General features: G+C 45.3%; 1 pseudogene across 1 annotated transcript in view; it reads left to right on the forward strand.

The window, feature by feature from the left end:
- The window catches only part of LOC311220859 (very low-density lipoprotein receptor-like), a 305676-nt pseudogene extending 295198 nt beyond the window's left edge, over positions 1–10478 (forward strand). The window contains exons 3-4 of the transcript in view: positions 9975–10070; positions 10468–10478. The product of the transcript in view is annotated as a very low-density lipoprotein receptor-like (transcript). The remainder of the gene's footprint in view (positions 1–9974; positions 10071–10467) is intronic.
- Positions 10479–11447: the final 969 nt, after the last annotated feature.

Below are 11447 nucleotides of genomic sequence, written 5' to 3' on the forward strand. Positions count from 1 at the left end.
TGTTTAGTTTCATCAGGTGGTGTCGAACTTGCTCTTCACTTACAGTGGGAGGGACTTTGCTCCCCCAGCCTCCATCTACGGGTTCAGGGAAATGTGAGATGTGGGAAGTCTGACTGACAGTGAATATGGAGGCAAAATCATTGCTGAGTACCTCAGCCTTCTCATGTCTGTTGTTACCAGTTCACCCTTCTCATCCATCAGAGGGGGTACGCTCTCCTTGCCCTTTCTTTTCTGGCCAATGTAACTACAGAATCCCTTCTTGCTATTCTTTCTACCCCTTGCCAAGCTCAGTTCCATCTGTGCCTTGGCTTTCCTGATCCCATCCTTGCACTTCCAGACAGCATCCCTGTACTCCTCCTGTGAGAAATTTTCTGTTCTAGAATTACCTTAGCTACCACACTCACAGTCACAGATATTGAATGGAAAGCTTCCACCCACCCTGATAAGTGTCTGACCAAGACTATTACGTATTTAAAACTACCTACTCTAGGGAGTTCTGTAAAATCTACCTGTATACTTTGGAAAGGTCAAATTCCTGGTTCTCACGCCCCTTTGTGGATAATTTTCCTATTTACCTTTTGACCTACTACACAACTCCTACATTCTTGTTCAGCCAGAGTATATATATTTGTGGTGGGCAGCCGAGCTCCACCACAACTGCTCTCTCACTCCCCCTCTCCTCAAAGAGGAAGGGGGAGAAAATACAACACAGAGAACTCGAGGTTTGAGATGAGAAAGGTTTAATTAAAGAGAAAGGGAATGGGGAGGAAAAAGAAACAATAAGTCCACGCGGAAGCACAGAGAGAGGGAAAAAATTATTCTCTACTTCCCATCAACGAGCGATGTTCGGCCACGTCCTGGGAAGCAGGGCCTCAAAACGCATAGTGGTTGTTCAGGAGGAACAGCCCCCTCCCCCACGAGAGCCCCCCTTTTTATAGCTGAGTGTGACATCAGGTGTTATGGAATATCCCTTTGGTTGGTTTAGGTCAGCTGCCCAGGCGATGTCCCCTCCCCATCACTTGCCCACCCCCAGCCTGCTGGCTCTTGGGGGCTTGGAGGGAGTCCTGATGCTGTGCCAGCACTATGCAGCAATAGACACAACACTTGAGTGATATCAGTGCTGTTCCAGCTACGAGTGCAGAGTACAGCACTGTGTGGGCTGCTGCAGGGAAAAGGTGACTCCAGCTCAGACAGACACAACACAATATTCCTACACATACATATTACCATAGTAGTATTACCATAGTCACAATACATAGTATTACCATAGTCATTCATTGCTTCAATTCCCCAATGACTCCCTTGATGTAAAACAGTTAATATTTGCCTCATTAGTGTTTTATTCATCATTTCTCTCTGTCATGGTTTAACCTGGCTGGCAGCTAAACACCACACAGCCGTTCGCTCACCCTCCCCCCTCCCTCTCTGGGATGGGGGAGAGAAATGGGAAAGTGAAGCCCGTGAGTTGAGATAAAGACAGTTTAATAAGACAGGAAAATAATAATAACAACAATAATAATAACAATAATAATAATAACAATGATGATGATAATAGTACTACTACTAATAATGTGTATAAACAAGTGATGCACAATGCAATTGCTCACCACCCGCTGACCGATGCCCAGCCTAGCCCCGAGCAGTTCGGCCCCCCCCTCCCCCGGCTAGCCACCCCTATATGTTGTCCAGCATGATGTCAGATGGTATGGAATACCCCTTTGGCTAGTTTGGGTCACCTGTCCCAGGTGTGTCCCCTCCCAGCTCTTGCTGCACCCCCAGCCTGCCCATTGGCAGGATAGAGCAAGAAGCTGAGACGTCCTTGGCTTGGTATAAGCACTGCTCTGCAACAATTAAAACATCGGGGTGTTATCAGCACTCTTCTCATCCTAATCCCAAACATAGCACCCTACCAGCTACTAGGAAGAAAATTAACTCTGTCCTAACTGAAACCAGGACACAATCCAGTCAGGAAGTATCCACTTTCCTTCAGACTCTGTGGCTCCTGATTCCTTAAAAAATGCTTTCTCTTAAAACTTTTTTAGTTCTTTCTTAGTTTTGGCTAGGGGTAGCTCAACAATTCCCTGAATTCTCTTTGGATTTATTCTTCATTTTCCCTCAGACACTAAATGCCCTAAATACTTGACATCTCCTACATATTGTAATTTATTTTTCAATACTTTCAAGCCCTGTTTTTCCAGAAAGTTGAATAGCTTGTTAGTGGTTTTCTTCACAACTATTTTCTCCTGTCCTGATAATAAAAGATCATCCACATATTGTAACAGCAACATGTGGGGCCAGAGGCATATACAAACTTGGATAGCCACCAAAGTCTTATTGCTTTGGTCGGCAGAAAGCCCTGGGGACGTGACGATTAGGAGAAACTTGGGAAAGCACAGAAAGACTTTTTTTGTAATATAGGCGCTATGTGAGATTGCTTAACCTTGGGCAGTGAGAAAGTAACAAAGTGCACATAGGCTGTATTCTGTCACTAGGAGGTTTCCATGGTATTGTGCTATTTCGGGATGGATAAAAGAGCAGAGGAAGAGACAATAAAAAAATTAATTTCCTTTGCTTGCAACTTGCATTGGAGTCCATGTGTTCATTGCCACAGTTGGTGCCTGAACAGGGACCTGAGTAAAGGAGCCAAGAAATGGCCGAACCTGTGGTAAGCCCCATTGAAGCTGCTGAAAGGAAGCAGAAGAGTGATGTTGCATTCATCATCTCTGCAGGACAGAGGTGAGCAATGGGGAACAATCGGTCTTAGTATGTACGTGGAAGAGAAAGTGGTGCACAGGATGTTCAAGCTATTAGTAAAGAAAAATAATGTGACGATAGTGGGTAACAATCTCAAGCACCTCTTGAAATGGGTTACAACAGAACCCCCCAGAATAGACTCAGCTAATATTTATATCCCTGAGAAATGGGATGAGGCCGGAGTTAAATTATGGGATGCAGCCACACGATCTGACACAGTGGTGGCTGGACTCCTTGGCCCTGGAGAGTAGTGTTTGAAGCACTGAAAAAACAAGTCAGTGCCAAAGAGCAAACATACAGCGGGGCAATCCCCAAAAAATCCTGTCCTGCAACTGCCCTCCCACCCCTCCCCCAGCCCCGTGCATCTAACAATTACAGATTTAAAAGATTGTTTTTTCACTATTCCCCTAGACCCTGCTGATGCACCATATTTTGCATTCGATTTGTCAATGGTTTGTGGCAAGAGCCCTCAGACACGCTAGGGAGCAAGCTCCCCAGGCAGTCATATACCATTACATGGATGACATTCTTGTGGCCACGAAGACAGTCTGAAATGGAGGAGATGTTGCAAATTGTGGTCTTCAGCCTCACTAGATTCCATTTGGTTATAGCCCCTGAAAAGGTGCAGAAATATGCCCTGTGGCACTATCTGGGATGGCATATCTTGGAGCAAAGTGTAGTCCCACAGAAATTAAAGATCTCCCAGAATATAAAAACTTTGAACGATATGCAAAAATTGCTAGGCACTATAAACTGGGTGCGTTCCCTATCAGGGATCACTAATGAAGACCTACACTCCGTCTTTTCCCTATTGAAGGGGGATCCGGCTCTGGGATTTGCCTGATCGCTAACCCCAGCAGCTCTGACCACCCTTCAAAATGTGGCCACAGAAATATCAACCAGACAAGCTCAGCGCTACCACCCAGACTACCCATTCCAGCTATTAATCTCGGATTCATTATTTCAACCTTATGGCCTCATATTCCAGTGGGAAGAAGAGTTGCACAGCTCTGTGCAAGACCCACTCAGAATTACTGAATGGGTCTTTTTACCTCATCAATTTGGAAGGACCATATCTATTAAAATCAAATTGTTAGCATCATTAATCATAAAGGGTAGACAGAGGTTGCTGGCACTGAGCAGTCAAGAACCGTACACATTAATATTACCTGTATCCATGAAGATGTTGCAATGGCTGTTACAGTCCTTGTTCTTTTTCCAGCTCTGGGGTATCCGCCATGTCACTGGCATCCCCCACTCACACACCGGGCAGGCAATTATCAAGTGAGCGCATAGGTCAATGAAAGCTATGCTAGATAAACAAAAAGGGGGAGTAGGTGGCCTGTCCCCTCAGGAAAGGCTAGCCAAACCAAACTACATGCTAAACTTTGTAAATAAATAGATGGATGAAGATGGGCTTCCAATTTTTAATTACTTCCTTTCTATGCACAAGGCCTGACCGGAGATAAAAGGGAAGGCCATGGAGTTAGTTAAAAACCTAGAAACTAATAGATGGGAAGGGCCGTATCAGTTAATAACTGTTGCAGGAAGAACGGCTGAAAACACGACAGACACTAGTATGGTCAGATCATGCTCTCTCTTTATTACCCAAATAGCCTGACTTTTCTAGCAAACTTAACGGGGGCGGATAGTGTCTCACACAAGATTATTGGTCAAAAGCACTCAGACAAACAACTGCAAGAAAACAACCCCACCTGCAAGAAAACAACCCCCTTGTGATTAGCAGTCACGTAGACCTTGTCCTTGAAGCCAGCTGCTGGCAACAATATTTTTCTAAATTCCTCAACTGGGCGATGTGGGAACACTGTCATGGGAACTTCTCATAGTCATCCTGGTAGCTTGGTTTGCTCAGCTGCAGCAAGCCATGGCCTCCTTGCTGTTTCAAAAGTCCCTCAAGAATTCCCACTTTTTCTTTTTGAGCAAACCAAGCCCGATTTAACAGCTTTGCAAGTAACGCTTTAACCACATTTATTACAATACAACACGCAATGATGATTAACACCACAATAAACAGAATCCTTAATCCCTCTTTGATTAATCACAGTAACCATCTATGCATCATTTCAAACAAATCAGTGAGCCATTGATTGAAAGGATTGATATCATATTGAATCTTTCTCATGTGCTCTTTCAGGAAAATAATGGATTTGTGAATTGACTCATTATGATCAGAAAGGTTTAAACAGCACATTCCCTCAAAGTTCTCACACCCATGCCCTTGAGCCAAAAGCAAGAAGTCAATAGCAGCTCGATCCTGTAAAAGCACATGTTGCAGACTATTTTGATCTGGTAACATCTCCTCAAGTATTTCTGTCGTGGCATGGGCTTGCTTCTTGGCCCAGCATACCAATTTTCCTAAGTTGTTAAGTGCGGCCGCAGATGCCACTCCTGGCACGAAAATTGCCAATGCCGCTCTAGCTGCAACACCAAGCAACTCAACATTATCATTGCAATCCAGTGCGAGCAATGTCCGTTTATATCTGGTGATCTTACACAACTGTGACAAGCTAGTAGAAAATATAGTAAGTTTATCTAAGTAACATGGACCTCCGATAACATTTGCAGGGATACCTTGCCAGGCCCTATCCCCGCAAATCAGATGCCACTCCTGGCACGAAAATTGCCAATGCCGCTCTAGCTGCAACACCAAGCAACTCAACATTATCATTGCAATCCGGTGTGAGCAATGCCCATTTATGTCTGGTGATCTCACGCAACTGTGACAAGCTAGTAGAAAATATAGTAAGTTTATCTAAGTAACATGGACCTCCGATAACATTTGCAGGGATACCTTGCCAGGCCCTATCCCCGCAAATCAGATGCCACTCCTGGCACGAAAATTGCCAATGCCGCTCTAGCTGCAACACCAAGCAACTCAACATTATCATTGCAATCCAGTGCGAGCAATGTCCGTTTATATCTGGTGATCTTACACAACTGTGACAAGCTAGTAGAAAATATAGTAAGTTTATCTAAGTAACATGGACCTCCGATAACATTTGCAGGGATACCTTGCCAGGCCCTATCCCCGCAAATCAGATGCCACTCCTGGCACGAAAATTGCCAATGCCGCTCTAGCTGCAACACCAAGCAACTCAACATTATCATTGCAATCCAGTGCGAGCAATGTCCGTTTATATCTGGTGATCTTACACAACTGTGACAAGCTAGTAGAAAATATAGTAAGTTTATCTAAGTAACATGGACCTCTGATAGCATTTGCAGGGATACCTTGCCAGGCCCTATCCCCGCAAATCAGATGCCACTCCTGGCACGAAAATTGCCAATGCCGCTCTAGCTGCAACACCAAGCAACTCAACATTATCATTGCAATCCGGTGTGAGCAATGCCCATTTATGTCTGGTGATCTCACGCAACTGCAACAAGCTAGGAGCAAATATAGTAAGTTTATCTAAGTAACATGGACCTCCGATAGCATTTGCAGGGATACCTTGCCAGGCCCTATCCCCGCAAATCTGAAAAACATCAGGAGGTAAGGCCATAGCTGTACAATTGTTCCAAACGCTATAGTTGTTACCCCTTGTCTCCGTGCCATAAGCCCCTAAACCCTGCCTAGCAGTGCCATTGTAACCACAGGTGTTATTTGTATTTCTGTACCTGTATGGCCCTTTCCAAGTTCCTGTAGCAGGATCTCGGTAATTCATTCTTATTTGTGGTAACACATTTGGTGCTGCTATATTTATTGTTTGAAAATGAATACTCGCAGGAGGGTCTTCTCGGTCCCTAGTCAAACATAAGTGATTCAAGACAACCAATGCCTCAGACAATCGTTCATCGATGTTCTTGATCTCTTTTAATCTCGCTAATTGTGCCTTTAAAACCTGATGTGATCGTTCAACCATCACTTGGCCCGTGGAAGAATATGGAACACCTTTGATATGCTTTGCTCCCCACATTTTCATAAATTTTCTAACCCTTTTGCTGACATACGCTGGACCATCGTCCATCTCAATCTGCTGTGGCACTCTCATAATGGCAACTCGCACCATCAGATGTCTACACACAAGGTGTGCTTTTTCTCCCCCCTGCGCCGTTGCCCATGTGAATCTTGAAAAAGTATCAATACTCACATGCACATATCTTTTAGTACCAAATTCCAGCACATGCGTTACATCCACTTGCCATACCTCAAGTGCCTTAACACCCCGTGGATTATTACCCAAACCTAACCCTGGTCCATGATGACTACAGGAAGGGCACGCTCTTAGTATTCCTTTCGCCTCTGTCCAAGTAAATCCAAGCATTCTCCAAAGACCCTTTGCATTCTGATGGAACATTTCGTGCGACACTCACGCATGTGCAAAATCACTCTCAGGCCTCTTTGTGACTATACTCACCAACTTGTCTGCTTGTGAATTACCTTCTGCTAACCCAATCGAGAACTGATGACTATACATATGGATAACACAGTAAGGTGCAGTTCTCTCCTGAATGGCATCTTGCAACTGCAGAAATAATCTGTCTCTCTTAGTGTGCCGTATAAAGGATATAACCTAGGGACGAGAGAGAGTATGCTTGTGTTTCCACAGATCGAGGTTCAAGATGGGTGCCTACAAGATTTATGCAGCCTGCATCATTATCTGGAGCTGCCTGAACACTGCTGTAGCCTTCTGGGTTCCACCGAAGCTGAAAGAGAACATATAGGTAACCTTAATGGATAAAGCAGATCAGGACACTATGTGCCTCTCCTTATCCACCCCCAGGAACCCCTTCTCTACTTGCCTAGTTGAAGTTCCTGGCCTGCACCCAATTTGATGATGGCATCTCTGTGCAGCACCATGAACTCCTGTACAGAGAATTGTGCTGGATGGGGTGCTTACTTGTCCCAGCTACACTTGAACTGCAGGAGTGTGAACTTTTGGGTTCAATCAAAATGGACAGTTTTTTGTATTTTAACTACACTGGTAAAAATCAATCTATAGCACAAAATGTTAATTCCTCTCTATCAATATATAGAAATAGTGCAGCCTGGTGCAACTATCATCTCCCATCTGCCCGAACATCTTCCATTCCACCAAGGTGCCCTTAGCGCTCCCCTCAGGGATCTTCTTTATCTGCAGAGATCACATGTGTGGAAGAATACCCTCACATATAGGGGGAGGACCTTGTAGCTTGGGAAGGCTCACATTGTTGACACCGAATATATCCATGATTCTGAAGTACAGAAAATGCCATCAGCGCAGTAGACTATCAACCCACGCCTTTCAGAAAGAATGCGGGGATGATATAGAATTCTGGAGTAGCAAAGAGATACTTCTGGTCTCTATATTTGCACCAGGAGTATCGGCATCGAAAGCTTTAGCCACACTAAGTTAGGCTGTTGGCTTGCTAAGCAGAGCAATGCCACATCTTTAGCATTATCTAATCTATTAATGGATGTAGATTCAGTTAGGCACGCTACCTTGCAGAATCGTGTGGCAATTGACTTATTGCTAGCCCACGGGCACAGGTGTGACAAATTTCAAGGGATGTGCTGTATGAACCTCTCGGACCATTCTGAGTCCATTCATGAGAGCATTCAGAAGTTAAGGGAAGGTGTCAATAAGTTTAGGCAGAATGATGAGTGGGGATGACTGAGACATCGGAGCGGCGCGGGACATCGGAGTGGACATCGGAGCGGACATCGCACCGGCGCTGCACCTGACCAGACACCGAGCCGCAAACACTGTACAAAGGACTCACGGTAAGACACGGGGAAAGGAAACCGTGGGGAGCGTGGGAAAAGATCCGCGGGGAAGCGCGGGAAACGGAACCGCGCAGGGACGCGGGAAAAGGAGCCGCGGAAAACGCGGGACATTGAAATAATCGCGGTGCGATGCGGGACATCCGAGATGGAGTTGCTACGGGAGACCAGAGGCGTCAGTGGACAACGGTAGTCGACTCTCACCGTGTGGCGAGTCGGCACAGAGCAGAGGGACGAACATCAGGACCCTGCAGCCTGTCTGACGGAACCATGGAGGCAGCGGCAGCAGCGGCTGTGCTGTTTCGCTCTAGCATTCCTTTTATAAGAGATTTATCTTGCAATGCAAAAAAGACTATTCGTCCCCAGATCGGTGTTATAACTATGTTTCTGGATAACATTCCGTGGGGTTGCCACATTCTACAGGCTATTAATGACGATTTAGCTCTATTGCAGGGCAGGAGTGCAGAGACGCAGATTACACCGCCAAATGACCACCGGCAGGCTTGTTCACAAACAGCTGCTAGGGTTGTAGCTGGCACGGCCTGCAGCCGTATAGCAGACGTTACACTCTCTTTCCTAACTAGTAATCATGTGTCTCATCCATTTGTGGTGAATGGTCAGTGGCAAAAAGAAAAGGGGGAGAGTAAGGGGCGACAAAGACAGAAACGGTACCAGGAGGATGCCACTGACACTAACAGCACGGGTAATAGGAATAGTATAAGTGACACAGGTGCAGGGCGGCGGCGGGCGCTGCCGTGCTGTGGGGCGCTTTGCCTGCTGCTTGCCCTCACCTGACTGTGCACTGCCGCCGACAGTGCTAGAACAAAATGTGAAGACTGCTCAGATGGCAGTGATGAGAGTGCTTGTGTGAAGAAGATGTGTGCTGAATCTGACTTTGTGTGCAACAGTGGTCAGTGTGTGCCAAACAGATGGCAGTGTGATAGGGATCCGGACTGTGAAGATAGGTCTGATGAAAGTTCTGAGCTGTGTCATATGAGAACATGCTGGGTAAATGAAATCAGCTGTGGTCCTCAGTCAACCCAGTGTATCCCAGTGTCCTGGAAATGTGATGGTGAAAAAGACTGTGACAGAGATCCTGATTGCAAGGATGGAAGTGATGAAATTAACTGCCCTTCTCAGACCTGCAGGCCAGACCAGTTCAGATGTGAAGATGGGAACTGTGTCCATGGGAGTAGGCAGTGCAGTGGTGTGAGAGACTGTCTGGATGGCACTGACGAAGCAAACTGTAACAATGTTATTCAGTGCTCTGGACCTGGCAAATTCAAGTGCAGAAGTGGAGAATGCATAGATATCAATAAAGTGTGTAACCAGCAGAGAGACTGCAAGGACTGGGGTGATGAGCCCCTGAAGGAATGCAACATAAATGAGTGTGACTGTCCAGCTGGGTTTGAGTTTGTAGACAAGAGAAACTGTGGAGACATTGATGAATGCCAAAACCCTGGTAGCTGTAGTCAAATCTGTATCAACCTGAAAGGTGGCTACAAATGTGAATGTAGCCGTGGCTATCAGATGGATCCTGCTACAGGAACCTGGAAAGGGCCATACGGGTACAGAAATACAAATAACACCCGTGATTACAATGACACTGCTAAGCAGGGTTTAGGGGTTTATGGCACGGAGACAAGGGGTAACAGCTACAGTGTTTGGAACAATTGTACAGCTTTGGCCTTACCTCCTGATGTTTCTCTGATTTGTGGGGATAGGGCCTGGCAAGGTATCCCTGCAAATGCTATCAGATGTCCATGTTACTTAGATAAACTCATTGTATTTGCTCCTAGCTTGTTACAGTTGCGTGAGATCACCAGACATAAATGGGCATTGCTTGCACCGGATTGCAATGATAATGTTGAATTGTGTGGGGTTGCAGCTAGAGCGGCATTGGCAATTTTAGTGCCTGGAGTGGCATCTGCAGCCACACGTAACAACTGCTTGGCTGTGGGGATCGGCTGTGGTGTGGACGCCCCTAGGTGCACCCTGAGCATTTTGTTCGGAGGGGACTCCACTCTCAGCTGCTCACCGCAGGAGCAGGCAAAGATCTCCTGTAGCTGCAGACAAACAGTATGTTTTCAGCTGCTGGAGGGATACTAACTGGAGTGTTAATAATTGTGTGTGTTATTCTTAAATGTCCAGGTATTTTGTGTTGAAAGTATTTGTGTAAGGGTAAGGTTTTAAAACAAAGTGTTGCAAGTCACTTCACGAGGAACACAATGAGAGACAATACTTGTTTGTTTGCTTATCATTCTAAATTATATTCTTGTGGTATGATTGAGGTTGTGGTATGATTGAGAGTGAGATGTGCCAGAGGCCTCTGGGTGTACGATTGTGCTCTGTATGTGTGATTGTACTGTGTACTATGTGAGTGAGAGCGCGCTTTTGCCATAGTGCAGGATCCTGGGATATGGCCATAGTGCAGGTTGCCATAGTACAGGTTATTGTTGCCATAGTGCAGGATTCCGGGATATAGCCATAGTACAGGTTATTATTGCCATAGTGCAGGATTCCGGGATATTGCCATAGTGCAAGCCAAAAGCATAGGAAATTGGTGCCGGCAAAAAATCATAGAAAAATGGATTTATTACAGCGCTTTTTAGAAAAAACGGGGAATCAATTGTAAGCAACTAGCAGAACAATTTGCGATCGGTCAAGCAAAATCATGTTTCACAAGTACAGAGTCATTGTTTGAAGTAGCCACTTGGAGAAATTTAAGGGAATGTACCGTTTAAACCTTTTTGATCATAATGAGTCAATTCATAAATCCATTACTTTCCTGAAAGAGCACATGAGAAAGATTCAATATGGTATCAATCCTTTCAATCAATGGTTCACTGATTTGTTTGAAACAATGCATAGATGGTTACTGGGATTAGTCAAAGAGGGATTAAGGATTCTGTTCATTGTGGTGTCAATCATCATTACACGTAGTATTGTGATAAATGTGGTTAAAGGG

This window comes from Netta rufina, assembly GCF_964035555.1.
Source record: "Netta rufina genome assembly, chromosome: W".
Classification (NCBI taxonomy): domain Eukaryota; kingdom Metazoa; phylum Chordata; class Aves; order Anseriformes; family Anatidae; genus Netta; species Netta rufina.